Consider the following 13,169-nt stretch of genomic DNA (forward strand, 5'->3'; position numbering starts at 1 on the left):
ACTGATCTAATCCAATGTGACTGAAGATACTCATGTTATGACAATTAAAAGGTAAAGGTAAAAGACGCCTGACAGTTAAGTCCAGTTGCAGACGACTCTGGGGTTGCAGGGTTCATCTCCTTTATGGGAGCTAATTATGGGATTATTAAGGAAGGCAGCTGATTTCAAGTACTTATTTTTAGAGTGTGTGTGTTTTGGGTAATTAGTGGTGTTTGGTGAGGGGGATTATAGTGGGCAATGCGGCTTTGAGAGGTTTAAGAGGAATCTTGAAGAAAGGGGTTTTTGTTTCTTTTAAGGCAAGGTGTGTTTCTTTAACAAGCCCGAGCTCTTCGCCTGCCCGTCATAGGGTAACGTCCTTCGTAATTGGACTGTAAGCCCGGTGCCGCTCTGGAGCCCCGCCTTTCCTCACACGGGGTTTCTAGGCCTCAACTTCCAGGGTTTCTACTGTGCAGCGTACCTATCCTTGGCGGGCAAAGTAGCCACACCTCCACAGAACCTTTCTCCTAATAACGAAAGGAGCGTCGCCTCATTGGTCTTCGTCCGAATCGGCGATGACCATCTCCGCCTTCAGAAGTCTTTCCGCAACAGCTATTGACTCATGCGGACGTCAGTCCTACTAACCGGCTTTGCGCTTGCTGTGCCGCGATTGGCCTCTCTGGATGTCAACCGCCTCCCCTCCCTCCCTTACGGCCTATCGTTCTCCGAGCTGGGCATCGAGCCGGCTCCTAACTGGCTGCGGGCATGCCATAGGGTTAGGTTGCGCGCCGGGTATATTTAGCCGGTGGCTGAGCACGCTGTTGCGTGAGGTGCTTCTGGTCCCCTTCGGCCTGCCTGCCCACCTCGTACGGAGTGAAACCGCCTCCTCCTCCTCCTCCGCGTCCAGCTCCGCCTCGCCCGCAGGTTGGTGCGGGAGGGGCGCAGAGGGGTCACGTCCTTCACGGGGGTCGAGGGGGCTTCGTACCCCTGTGGCGTCTCCGCCGCCGCCACCGTCGCCATAGACACGCGGGGTCCCGGCGGCGCTCCTCCCCCTCCTTGTCGGGACGCCGGTGGCGGGTGGGCAGGCGGTCGGGTGTCCGCTGAGCCTCGGGGGCGCTCGGGGCTGGCGGGCGTTTGCCTGGCCGGCCTGGCGGTATATTGAGGGGGGGGGGAGAAAGGGGGGTTGGGGCATAGCGGCGAGCGGGGCTCCCTCTGCGTGGCCGGGCCTGAGCCGTTAACAAGCCCTCTGGGTAGCAAAAGCGAGGCGAGAAGGACCCGCCCGTGCGGGGAAGTGCGTGATCTATAAGATAAGCGGGCAGAGAGGAGCGGCTGTTAACGGGTCGCTGCGCTGGCCTGCGAAAGGAACTCGGTGCTGGCTTAACGATGAGGGTCTCCTTTCTGACATGCGGAGGAGGCGGCGCCCAGCCTGGCCCCCGCGCGGTCCTCTCCCTCCCCAGTGGCGTAGCGTGGGGGGTGCAGGGGGGGCCGGCCGCACCGGGCGCAACATCTGGGGTTAGGGCAAATCCACGGGTTAGGGGGCGCAAATCCACGGGTTAGGGGGCGCAAATCCACGGGTTAGGGGGCGCAAATTACTTGCCTTGCCCCGGGTGCTGACAACCCACGCTACGCCACTGTCCCTCCCTACTCGATTGCTCGCCCCGCGCTATGAATAACCAACGAGGAAGGTTTCTGATCGTGCCTGTAAAGCGGCCAACAAAAGGGAGGGGGTGGGCAGGGGGAACGGGACCCTCTTGAAGCGCCGTTGCCGCCCTCCCCGCACTTCTCTCGCGCCTCCAGAACCTCCCACCCACCCCACCAAACAAAAACCCGCGAGCTTTGTGAAAGAGCGGAAATGCACGAACGGGGCTCGTTCCACCGGTGTAGGGGGTGGAGGAGGAGGAGGAGGAGGAGGAGGAGGAAAGCGACGGGAGGTGCGAGACGCCGCTCCGTTCACTTGTCCGCGGGGAGTAGCTGCGTAGGAACCGGGGCATAATGGTGCTCCTTTTCAGTGGGGCAGACGCTTGTGAAAAGGCGCCGCGGAAGTGAGCTGTGCTTCATTGTGCAAGCCTAAGGCAGACGGAGCTGCAAGCTTTTGTCCCTTGCCACACGCAGCCTGCTTTTCCTTAGCGCGCAGGGGGGAAAAAAGCTAGGCTGGAATATAGAGAGCTAAGTAGCTTTGTTTTAAAGTGGCGTAGCCTTTCACTTGAGAGATGAAATCGGCAGTGTTTTAAACAACCTGTGCTGTGGACGCCTAAAAGCCAAAAAACAAAGCCCTCTCAACAAGTGTTTGCCTGTAAAAAATAAAGTAATAAAGGCAGAAAAGTAAGGACACTTGCTCAAGGTCAGTCTCGACGTGTTCATAGAAACTAGATTAAGCATGCCTGGAGCTTCTAGTAATTTCCAGGATCTTACTAAAAACTATTGAAATAGCTTTAATGGGAATTGTTCACGGGCATGTTTTTCTGATAATTGAAATCTGGTCGTGTCATAATCTATTGCGGAGTATTTGTAGCAAGTAGCCATGTTTCCAGTTGGTGCTATTTTTGTCTGCCTCTCCCATAGACACAGTGCTAGGTTTAGGAAACGCAGGCAGACTACTAAGCTATAGAAAAATGCCCATTTATTAAGAGCTACTGTTTTGGGGGCACTTGCAGGGCTCTGGTCAGTCATTGAGTAAAAGATAATTCCACTGCTAAGGTGTTCTGTATGGTTAAGTGGAAAAATACCATCATGTGTTCCCATAAGGTTTCACAAAGATGCCAACCATTTCGAATTTGCTAAATCCATAAATGAGACTTAAATGAACTTATCAATTGCTTGGCATCAAATCTTTTTTGCACTTCTGTTTGTAGCAGCCAAAACAGCAATGGTAAAGTTTGCATTGTGCTGTCCAGACATGCTCTTCTGTGTACTTAACTGGAAGTGCTGCTTGAACTATTATATCTAAAAATAGCAGACCCTGGTGGTAGAATCCATTTTAGACTAAAATATTCACCTGGTGTACTGAACTTTTTGTATTTGAATAAAACAATCTCAGGAGTTTTAGATTGTATATGTATAATCAATAGGGTCTTGGGTAATGAAATGTTGGATTTAACAGATTCCTTTTTTGGTTGTTCATATGCTAATAATTTAAAGGAGTTAATAATAGGTATTCCCTACAGGTCATTTTTAAAGACAAACTACATGAAACAAACTTCTGCTTTCTTTTATATGGAGAAGACTTACATATTTCAGATATGCTACTGGCTTATTGACATTTAAGCTAAGGATACCTTAACAAAGACAAACTAAGAAAATAAGGTAGTTGGATAAATTTCCTTATGATGCAGCTCCATTATAGAGCATCCTTTCCCTTGAGGTTTGGATAGGAACCACTGGAGTGAACTTTTATATTCTTCCAGGCCATCCAAGTTATGTATAACTACATTCTACTATCCCATCTCAGATCCTTGTATTGTTGAATTGTACTGGAAAATTTTAACTGTGTGTTATTGGCCTATTATTTTTAAATTGTAACTTGCCCTGAGATCTTCTATATAAAGTACAGTGGTACCTCAGGTTAAGTACTTAATTCGTTCCAGAGGTCCGTACTTAACCTGAAACTGTTCTTAACCTGAAGCACCATTTTAGCTAATGGGGCCTCCTGCCGCTGCCGCGCCGCCAGAGCATGATTTCTGTTCTCATCCTGAAGCAAGGTTCTTAACCTGAAGCACTATTTCTGGGTTAGCGGAGTCTGTAACCTGAAGCCCTATGTAACCTGAGGTACCACTGTAAATAAAATTGTGACCCTACCCTCTACACTGCAGAACTCTGAGTGCTGGTAATACTTAACTGGAACTGATGGGGATTGAAGTTCTATCAGCATTTGAAGGGCATAAGGTTTCCTATCCCTTCACTAAACTGACTTTGGCTTTTTAAGATTGGGGGGAAATGTAGGGCTGTAGTGATCGATAGCTAATCCATAGATAGCCAGGAAAAGCAGCTACAAAATTACAGTAGGTTTGAAAATTATACTCCTGTTCAAACTAGAAAACAACATATACATTTAATTATACATACATGTTCTTGATTATACATACATAAATTTATTAGTATACTTTAAGCTGCTGAGGAAATATTTAATAAATTTATACACCGTTTGATTGCAAAAAAATCTTGAAAGTGATATACAAACGATTAAACAGTAAAATAAAATTCACAACCCTACTTTAAAACATACAAAAGTTAAAATACTAAAACAGATTAAAATTACCTCAACCTTCTAAGGATTTGGGTAGACATGTCTAAACAAGAATGTTTTTAGCAGGCATTGAAAAGAGTACAGTGAAGGTGCCTGCTTGATCTCAATATGCAGTGAATTCCAAAGTGCAGGGAGTGGCACATTAAGTGACCAAGTTCTTACAAATGTGGAATGGGCATTATGTGACACCTGTAGTAGTGTCAATTCTGCTGACTGAAGAGGTTGGGTGACACATGGGGCTAAGGTGATCTTGTAGGTAAACTGGTCCCAAGTTGTTGAGGGCTTTATGTACCAATAGTAACACCTTGAACTTTGCCCAGTAGCAAATTGGCAACCAGTGCAGATTTCTGAGCATAGGTGTTATATGCTGACAAGGCGTCACTCTGTAGTCATGGTGCAGCATTCTGCACTAGCAGCAGCTTCTAGATCAAGCACAAGGGAAGCCCCACATATAGAGCGCCTTGCAGTAATCCAGTCTTGAAGTAACCAACACATGAACTACTGTGGCAAGACTTTGCTGGTCCAGGAATGGCTGTACCTGTCAAACCAGCCGCGGTTGGTAAAAGCCACTTCTAGCCACTGAGGCTACCTAAGCCTCCAGAGATAGAGCTGGATCCAGAAGCACCCCCAAACGGCGAACCTGATGTTGAAGAAATAATTGTGAAATAGGAGTTTGAAAAAGCTTTTACATAAAACTGTTTAGGATTAACTACATTTTTACCTCTCCCCACACGCCAAACAGTTTGCATGTGACAGTTATTCAAATTCATAGTTCTGAATTCAGTTTCATTTCTGAAATGTTATTCTGTGTTTTAAATGTGATATCACCCACCTTCAGTGATGTTTAAGTCAAAACCACACTTAAGTACAGACTGGGCAGTTTAAACACTTTAATGGGTCTTATGCACGCTATAAAATAAGTCTCGAGTGAAATCCAGAAGGTGCAAATCAGCTTAGCAGTTGCATTTCACTTCTGACTATTTGAAAACCACTATTATTTACATTTAGGTAAAATAAGGAATTTTAAGGATTGAATGTTTTCAGCACCTTAAATGTTAACATTACCTAAGGAAAGTTACATTTAACATTTAAAGTACCGGTATTTCTTACATGTTATATCAACATCTTTACAACCTTGCAAGCCCCCTGGGGGTGGGACCTGTGGTCCTCCATGTGTTTGTGAACTATGACTTCCATCATCCCCAGCCAGAAAGTTATTGGGGATGGTGAGAGTTGCAGTCTCTAACATCTGTACAGCCGCATATCTATCACATCTGCTCAGTGTTAGAAACAGAGATGAAAGCTAGGAGCTAAATGGCGCCTTAAACCTAGGTAATAGGCGCGTATAGGTGTGTTTTTTTAATATCAAGAATACAAAGCTAAAAATGAACTTCAGCTAAAATATGTTCATTTTTCACATGGTTTAGTCCTCCCCCTGCCCACCCCCCTAATATTCTTAAGAAGGTCTCCTCCAGTCTTCAGAGAGTAGCTGCAAGTGGGGAGGCAGAAAAAGCTCCACCTTTCCTTCCACTATGCAGTTTTAATCTGAAATCATAGGCACAATACTGCGCTCAGAAACTGCTCGTGCTAATGAAATTCCCTGACTCAAAATGCACCTAGAACAATGGGAGTTCCAAACACTGCACCTGCTGTGGCATCAATATTGGTATGCCAGAATAATAAAACATTTGTATTTGCACATGGACTTTGACAAATGGCTTTCTTTGACGTGAGCCCATTTCTAGACTTAAAGGTGAGTATGGGATGAAAGCATGTTGGTAGTAGCTCAGTCTTGATACCCAACGGGAAGTTCAAGATTCTCTGCACAACAGTGATGCGGGTTTGCTGGAAAGTTTTCTGATGCCTAGGGCAGAGGTTTTCAAACTTGTAAAGTCCATGGCTCCCTTAACCAACTACATTCTTTCTGTGACACCCCCGTGGGGCTCAGAAGTCCAGTTGTGTCACCTCTTGACTGCAGAGCTGGCAGCCTCTCACCCTTTTTCGAACACCCTCCTTGGTGGAGTGTTCCCTCAGTCCTCTCCTCTCCCTTCTCCTTGGGAGTCCTCCAGACAGCTGCTGCTGTCCCTGGTTTCTGAACTGCCCCCCCCCCCGTGCTTCCCAGAGGCACCATTTGCCTGCAGAGCCTATAGCCAGGGCTGTTGCAATAAACAGCTGTACAAACCTTTGTGAGGCAGACACACGAGAGGGCATCATAGGAACGAGGGAAGGAAAGAGGGACAGAGGCCAGTGTTTTCCGCGGGTGCCATAACACACTGGTTGAAAACCACCGGCCTAGGGCTAGAACACTTCCCATAGAAAAATAAAGAACTACATCAGTGCTGCACATTGTTGAGAATTACTGTGCCTGGGATGGATAGAAGATGTAGGACAAATCCTTCTGTTAGTTTTCTAGTACTTGTGAATAAATAGGGTATGTATGTATTTTCCCCCCCTGCTAATATGTGTGAAAGATGGGAAGCAGTAAGACACGTTGTTGGCATCCATCTGTCTTGAGAGACAATAGAGTGCACCATCTGAAAAACTCCTGTGTAGAAGTCTTGGCAGCGTATATGGAAGTTCTCAGCTGTCCAGATGACAACGCCACCTCTGCCACTCCCAGCCTTGCTGATGTAGTTCAAAGGAAAGCAAAACAGTACATGTGGCACTAGCTTGGCTGCAGGAATTGCCAGAATGAGGCGAGCAAAGTGCCATCCTACTGCCTTGGGGACTCTGGGTTTGTGTAGGGTTTAGTCCTTAGCCTTTCCTTCTCCTGGAGATGTCCCACAAGGTAGCGTATAAGGATTTTTCCTTGGGAGTTTACTCCTGAAGCCTTTCTCATGAATGAGTATAGCCACATGGCGGCAGAGGTTTGAGGTCAGAGTTTAAGGTCTCCTACATGGGCTACCTTTCCAGGTTAACAAGCCCCATCTATCTTCTGATTTTCTTCAGACATGAAGAGAACAACTGATGCCCAGTTAGCTTTCTAATGATCTCTGCCCAGTAAACCATGGTTTATTTGACTGAGAGCCTTGTGCTTCTGTTCTGCTCTCCTTTCTCTTGTGTGTCGCAGCTGACAATGTCTGGGGTTTGTTAAATCATAGTCTTCCATTATATCTGAACTGGGAAACTGGCTTAATCTGTTTTCAAACCATAATCTGATCCTGGTTTGATATCTGAGTTTGTAGCCTGAGATTAAGCTACAGTTTCCTAGTTTGCATTCAATAAAAAGGTAAAGGACCCCTGACAATTAAGTCCAGTCGTGGACAACTCTGGGGTTGCGATGCTCATCTTGCTTTACTGGCCGAGGGAGCCAACATTTGTCTGCAGACAGTTTTTCCGGGTCATGTGGCCAGCATGACTAAGCCGCTTCTGGTGAAAGCAGAGCAGCACACAGAAACACTGTTTACCTTCCTGCTGGAGCGGTACCTATTTATCTATTTGCACTTTGATGAGCTTTGAACTGCTAGATTGGCAAGAGGTGGGACCAAGCAACGGGAGCTCACCCTGTTGCGGGGATTCGAACCGCCAACCTTCCGATTGGCAAGCCCACAGCGCCATCTGTTTACACCACGGCACCACCCGTCTCTTTGCATTCAATAGGATGCTGCTATTTCAGCATGTAGGAGAAGAGAGGATGAAGCTTGTGGTGTAGAATTGCTTCTCAAATATAATAAAATCGTTTGATAGGATTTTGTTTAAACTGGTCCTGATACAGTACTTTTAGTTTCACTGTGTATACTAAGCACATGGGAGGGCTTGGGTCAGTGCTACAGAAATAATAGTTGAACCAAAGTACTGTACATGAAATCATACCAGCTGAACATATGGACATGTGCCTCCTCTTCCCATATATGTTTTCTTTCCAGCGGTACATGTAAAGTTTTCTGGAGGGAAAATGTTGGTTTAACTTGTGCAAGTTATCCTTGAAATAAGGTGGCTGCGAAATTGGCTACAAAAGCAGCAGCTTTGGGGCGATGCATTTCCCTTTGTTCAATCCTTGGGGCTTGTTTGGCTTCTCCCCCTCCCCCCAAAAGACCTAGAATTCTATGTGCAAACGTTTTCTTTATTATGTAAATATGTGCTGCTTTATGATTACATATTTCTGGTCATCAAGGTCTGAGCTAGCAAAAGAATCCAGTTGTATTGCTTCCTTTCTTGTTTTTATTAGGTAGCAATTGTTTAAGCTAACCCTGGCTTAAGAGAGGTTTTTACTTTGAGTGCAATACTGATATGTGCAGCTGAAGATGCTTACAGCCACTGAAAATCCAGAAATCCACAGTTCAACCATTATATAATGGCAGCTAAACTCATTCAAAAGCCTGCCAGAAGATTAGTAATACAAAGATCAGGACAGATACACTACTTAGTCTTAGCAGGTCTGAATGTGAACTTGGCTCCATACATGCAGAGCCACTGCTGCAAGTGTTCTGCTTCTAGCTGCAGGATATCATACCTCAGGTAATGAAGGGGACATAAAACAGGGCTTTATTTTCTGAGTGCAACTAGTCCAAGTTGGTGTACAGTGATTTGAAGGGTTCTTAACACAGAAACTTAATATTCTTTTTAAAAAAGAAACTAATACTTTTAGTTGGGCTAAGAAACAGTAGTATCTGATGAAATTGCTGTAACACAGGTTGAATGTGTATTAACCAGTATTCAGTAGAAGGCACACAGTAGCATTTTGCCGAAAGGTTTGCTCAGATAGATCTGACTCTCATAGTTGGGGTAGTCAAAGTGAGGTCTGATTTAAATGTCTGAATTATGCCAGCTCATCATGGTTTGTTCTCAGATAACAAACCATTATGTGATGCCATGGTTTGTTGGTTTATAAACAATGACTTGTTTGAACTATGATTTGGCCTTATGAACTAATCCAACTCCTTTGGTTTAACCATGGTTTTAAATTGTGGTTTGGTTAGCCACAGCAAATGCAAAGCTACAGAGGCATGAGTAGAATTCTTAGAGCACGGGTGTCAAACACAAGGCCCGCGGGCCAAATCCGGCCCGCCAGACCTCCTCATGTGGCCCGTGTAGCCGCCGCTGGCCACCAGCCTTCACCTTTTATTCTTGCTTTTTTTTTTGACACAATAAAGTTTACATGGTGTGGCTCCCTACTCGCCTCCCCCCGTCACTCTTAAGGACGTGGCTGCTGCTTCAAATGTCCCCGCGTCTCTCAACTTGCGCCTTTGTCCTCGGGGGCCGAAGCGAGGCAGGCAGCTGGCTTCTGTCTCCCGCTCACTGCTCAAAAAGAGCAAGCGGAAGGTCAGGTCTCTCCGCGCCGCGGAGGGGGAGTCTTTCTCCTCGGAGAAACTTTTTTATTCCAACCTTGGATCTTCTCCGGGGATGCTGGATCCCGGTGTGCAAACTCGCCCTGCGGGAGGTGTCCTCTTCTCCGCCGCGCTGGATTTCACCAGCCCGGGGCTTCCCTTCCTCTTCATTTTGCCTCCCTCTCCATCTTTGCACAGCCAGCCTTTCCAGGACCGACGATGCCCGTGATCAAGTTGTTCTTTGGGAATATGGGGTGGCTGGTGGTGGTGGGGTGAGTGGGAGAGAGAGAGAGAGAGGTGAACGTGCACACTCCAAACACCCTTAAAATAAATGTAAAGTGGGGGCGGCGATGATGATGGCCGTGATGGGAGGGGGCTGTGTTCCCTGGCACCCCCTCCGCTCCCTGCCCCCCACCGCCGCCTTCCTCCTACTCCTCCTCCTCTTGCAATTTTGCGGCAAGCCAAGCGAGGAAGGCGATCTGGCGCCCGGCTCTCTATCTCAGCTCCACAAGTTGGACTCCGCGCCCGCGCAGCAGCGCTGGGCGGTTCTCCCCGCCTTCTGGCACATGTCAGTCCCGCTGGCACATTCCTGGGAGGAGATCAGACGGGCTCCTTGCAGCCCTTCCATCACTCGGTCACACAATTGGGCGGCTCGCTCTCCGCCCTGCCAGCAGCTCCGCCTTGATCTCTCCCTCCCGCCTTGCGGAAGGAAAGGAAGAAGACGGAGATCCAGTTGCAGGCAGCGCGCTCGCGCTCTTTCGCCTTTTGTGCTATGCAATGGCACCCTGAGATGGGGGGGGGGGCAGGGGAATTAGCCAAGGAAAATGAGAGTGCGCAAGGCATGTTGATGCTTTCCCCCCTCTCTCTCTCTCTCTCTCTCTCTCTCTCTCTCTCTCTCTCTCACACACACACACACACACATTTTATTTACAGCCCCATGCCGTGTATGTTTACTCAGAAGCCAGCCTCACTTTCTTCGACAGGAGTTTCAAGTAAATGCACATAGGATTGCAGCAATCGTCTCATTAGGGCTCATTATTTGTAACAACTTTGTTTCCTAGTTCTGCTGAATCTCTCAGCGGCCTTTGATACAATCGACCATAACATCCTTCTGGACCATCTACATTATTACAAAAAACAGTAATAATTGAATGCAGTGACAATAATTTATGATAATAAAGAGTGGACACATAGTCCTACAGATACAACCGGCCCTTTGAGGGTGACCAAACTGCTGATGCGGCCCCCGATGAATTTGAGTTTGACACCCCTGTCTTAGAGGGAAAGGATATGCTTTGAGTGTGCTTTAAAGGTATAGTATGTACAAAGCTGAAGATGGACCAAAGATCCGACTCAGAATAAGGCAGCTTCTTAGGTTTTTGAAATGAAAAGCTATATATAAATCACCTAACTAATGATCAGTACTTTCTTTAAAGAAGGAGAAACCTTCCATTTCTCCAGGAAGACATTCAGAAGACCATTGCTCGCTGACCTTCACCAACTCTGCTGTTCAAGAGCCAAAGTACATGTGGTTTTCATAATGGCAAACTCAGCATTCACGGGGGATATATTCAAAATTGATCCAAGCAACTCATACTTCTTTATAGACTAGCCTGGCATTGTCACATCTGTAGCTCCAACAAATTGAGGAAAAATGGAACTTCTGAGTAGATGTGTGAACTTTGTGGTACCTGTAATTGACACCTCAAAGATTTTCTTTGCTTTTGAGTTATTTAATGTCGGGACCCCCATGCTAAAGCTTAAAAATAGCAGGAATCAGTCAATTGATGTCTTAATATTTATTTTCTTTACAAATAACAATATAGTTTTTTTAAAAAAAACCCAACAACATTAATCTTAGAACCCAGGAAAGCAAATTCAGTGGCCCAGTTGGCACACTACAGTAAATCATTGTTAAAAGTTAAATGTGATATAGCAAGAATGTGCAGAATACTAGTTACAAGGCATGAGCACTGGTTGACATATAATGCCAAGTCAGCTTCTCGCTTGCTTTCTCTCCAGGGTCCTGTGGGTAGAATTGGAAGAGGAGCACCACATTGCTGTGAACCGGCATGCTGCTTGCTTTATCCCAGTGTTTCATTTATTGCTTAAAGCAGGCATAGGCAAACTCGGCCCTCCAGATGTTTTGGGACTACAACTCCCATCATCCCTGACCACTGGTCCTGTTAGCTAGGGATGATGGGAGTTGCAGTTCCAAAACATCTTGAGGGCCGAGTTTGCCTATGCCTAGTTTAAAGTGACACGAACCAGGCCTTTCTCACATGATATAAAATTATTCAAAAGAAAACAAGCTCCTAATAATTTATGTTCTTGTATGCTGCCTCACTTCTGTGAATGCACAGTTCAAATGTTTTCTGTCAGTAGGAAGGTGCAACTCAGTATAAATGTTGGGAGGGAATTTTTGTTGTCAGTTTGGCTAGGAGCCAGATAAAAGTATTGGGTCGCAATGTTTCTTGCTTGGAGCAATATACAATAGCCATCAATGCACTCTGGAATGGTGTTTCTCATGGCATTAAATTTGTGTAAGGTAATTGCATGACATCACACACTCTAGGGATGGCAATTCTAACGGTTCTGCTACCCAACCATCAATATTAAATATAACTTTGGATTTCTAAGTCATTGAGATTAGTTTCTTAGCAACTAAGATCACACATTGAATCTAAGCCACATGTATCTTACTTAAGGTTACTCAGATGAAGGGTGTTGGTCCTACTACTGGACTTACCTGTTTTTCGTTAAAGTTTGTGGTTTATAACACTTTATTCCTTGAAGGCTTCTTGTGGACTTATTCGAGTTGGAAAAATAAAGATACATTATCAAATGAACAAAGAAAACTACACTTAATGTGAGGTAATTATTATTTTTTAGACCCCCCCCAAGTCAAATACCATTTATGCGTGTTAGATTGCCCTCTTATTTATTAATACCTCTTACCAAGAATATGTAGGAGGTTAAGCTATTGGACTTAAGAGCCCCCCCCCCCAGTCCTCTGGGAGTATAGGATTCTCCAATTCTGTTTGTGCAAAGCATATGGAACCCAGCTCCACTCTTAAATGACAATATTTTTACTCTGGAGAAAATAGACAATATTTCCAATGAATTAAAATCAGTTCTGGTGTTTGAGATGGTGTAAGCCTCAGGCACAAACACAGAGATTAGGAGTGCCATCCCTGTACACGTCTACTCAGCTACATTGACTTAAAGGGGGCTAATTCTTGGGTGAGTATTCAGTTGCAGCCTGAGATTAGTCCTACATATACTTACAAGGGAGTAAGCCTCATCCAGCACAGTGGGCCTTCATTTTGAGTAAACATGCAGAGAATCAGGCAGTAAGAAATGTTTAATGTGGTTATAGCATCATTATTTGATATTAAGCAATTTAGTTTGTAAGTCTTTGAAATATAATAGGTCTTGAGTTTGCAGTAATTGCTAGACTGTGAAATGTTCTCTCAATCAGGCTCGTCATAAAAAAGGGTGACCTTCAGTTCTGAGTATCTGTTGGAGCCAGGTTAGTGAGTTACAGAGCACGTAAAGATTGAATTTCTGCCAGTGTCCTTCATTTAGCCCAAGGTGCAACAGTGGTAAAAGGGAGGCAGAACTGAAACACTTTGTTCCAACTTCCAGAAGTAAGTCCAAATCAAGAGATCTCCAGAATTATT

The 13,169-nt window shown here is 45.5% G+C and overlaps 2 protein-coding genes across 3 annotated transcripts in view; both read left to right on the top strand.

Moving 5' to 3' along the window:
• The first annotated feature begins 717 nt into the window (after positions 1 to 717).
• G3BP1 (G3BP stress granule assembly factor 1) overlaps positions 718 to 13,169 on the top strand; it is a 28,493-nt gene continuing 16,041 nt past the window's right edge. The window contains exon 1 of one of the 2 annotated variants that reach the window (XM_081851549.1): positions 718 to 900. The gene's annotated coding sequence lies outside the window, so the exon portion shown is untranslated. The remainder of the gene's footprint in view (positions 901 to 13,169) is intronic. The other variant, XM_081851550.1, reaches the window with a different exon arrangement.
• The window catches only part of LOC309336092 (uncharacterized protein), a 378,925-nt gene continuing 376,102 nt past the window's right edge, over positions 10,347 to 13,169 (top strand). The window contains exon 1 of the mRNA XM_081851542.1: positions 10,347 to 10,758. The gene's annotated coding sequence lies outside the window, so the exon portion shown is untranslated. The remainder of the gene's footprint in view (positions 10,759 to 13,169) is intronic.

The sequence above is a fragment of the Podarcis erhardii genome (assembly GCF_964252035.2).
Source record: "Podarcis erhardii genome assembly, chromosome: 2".
Lineage (NCBI taxonomy): Eukaryota > Metazoa > Chordata > Lepidosauria > Squamata > Lacertidae > Podarcis > Podarcis erhardii.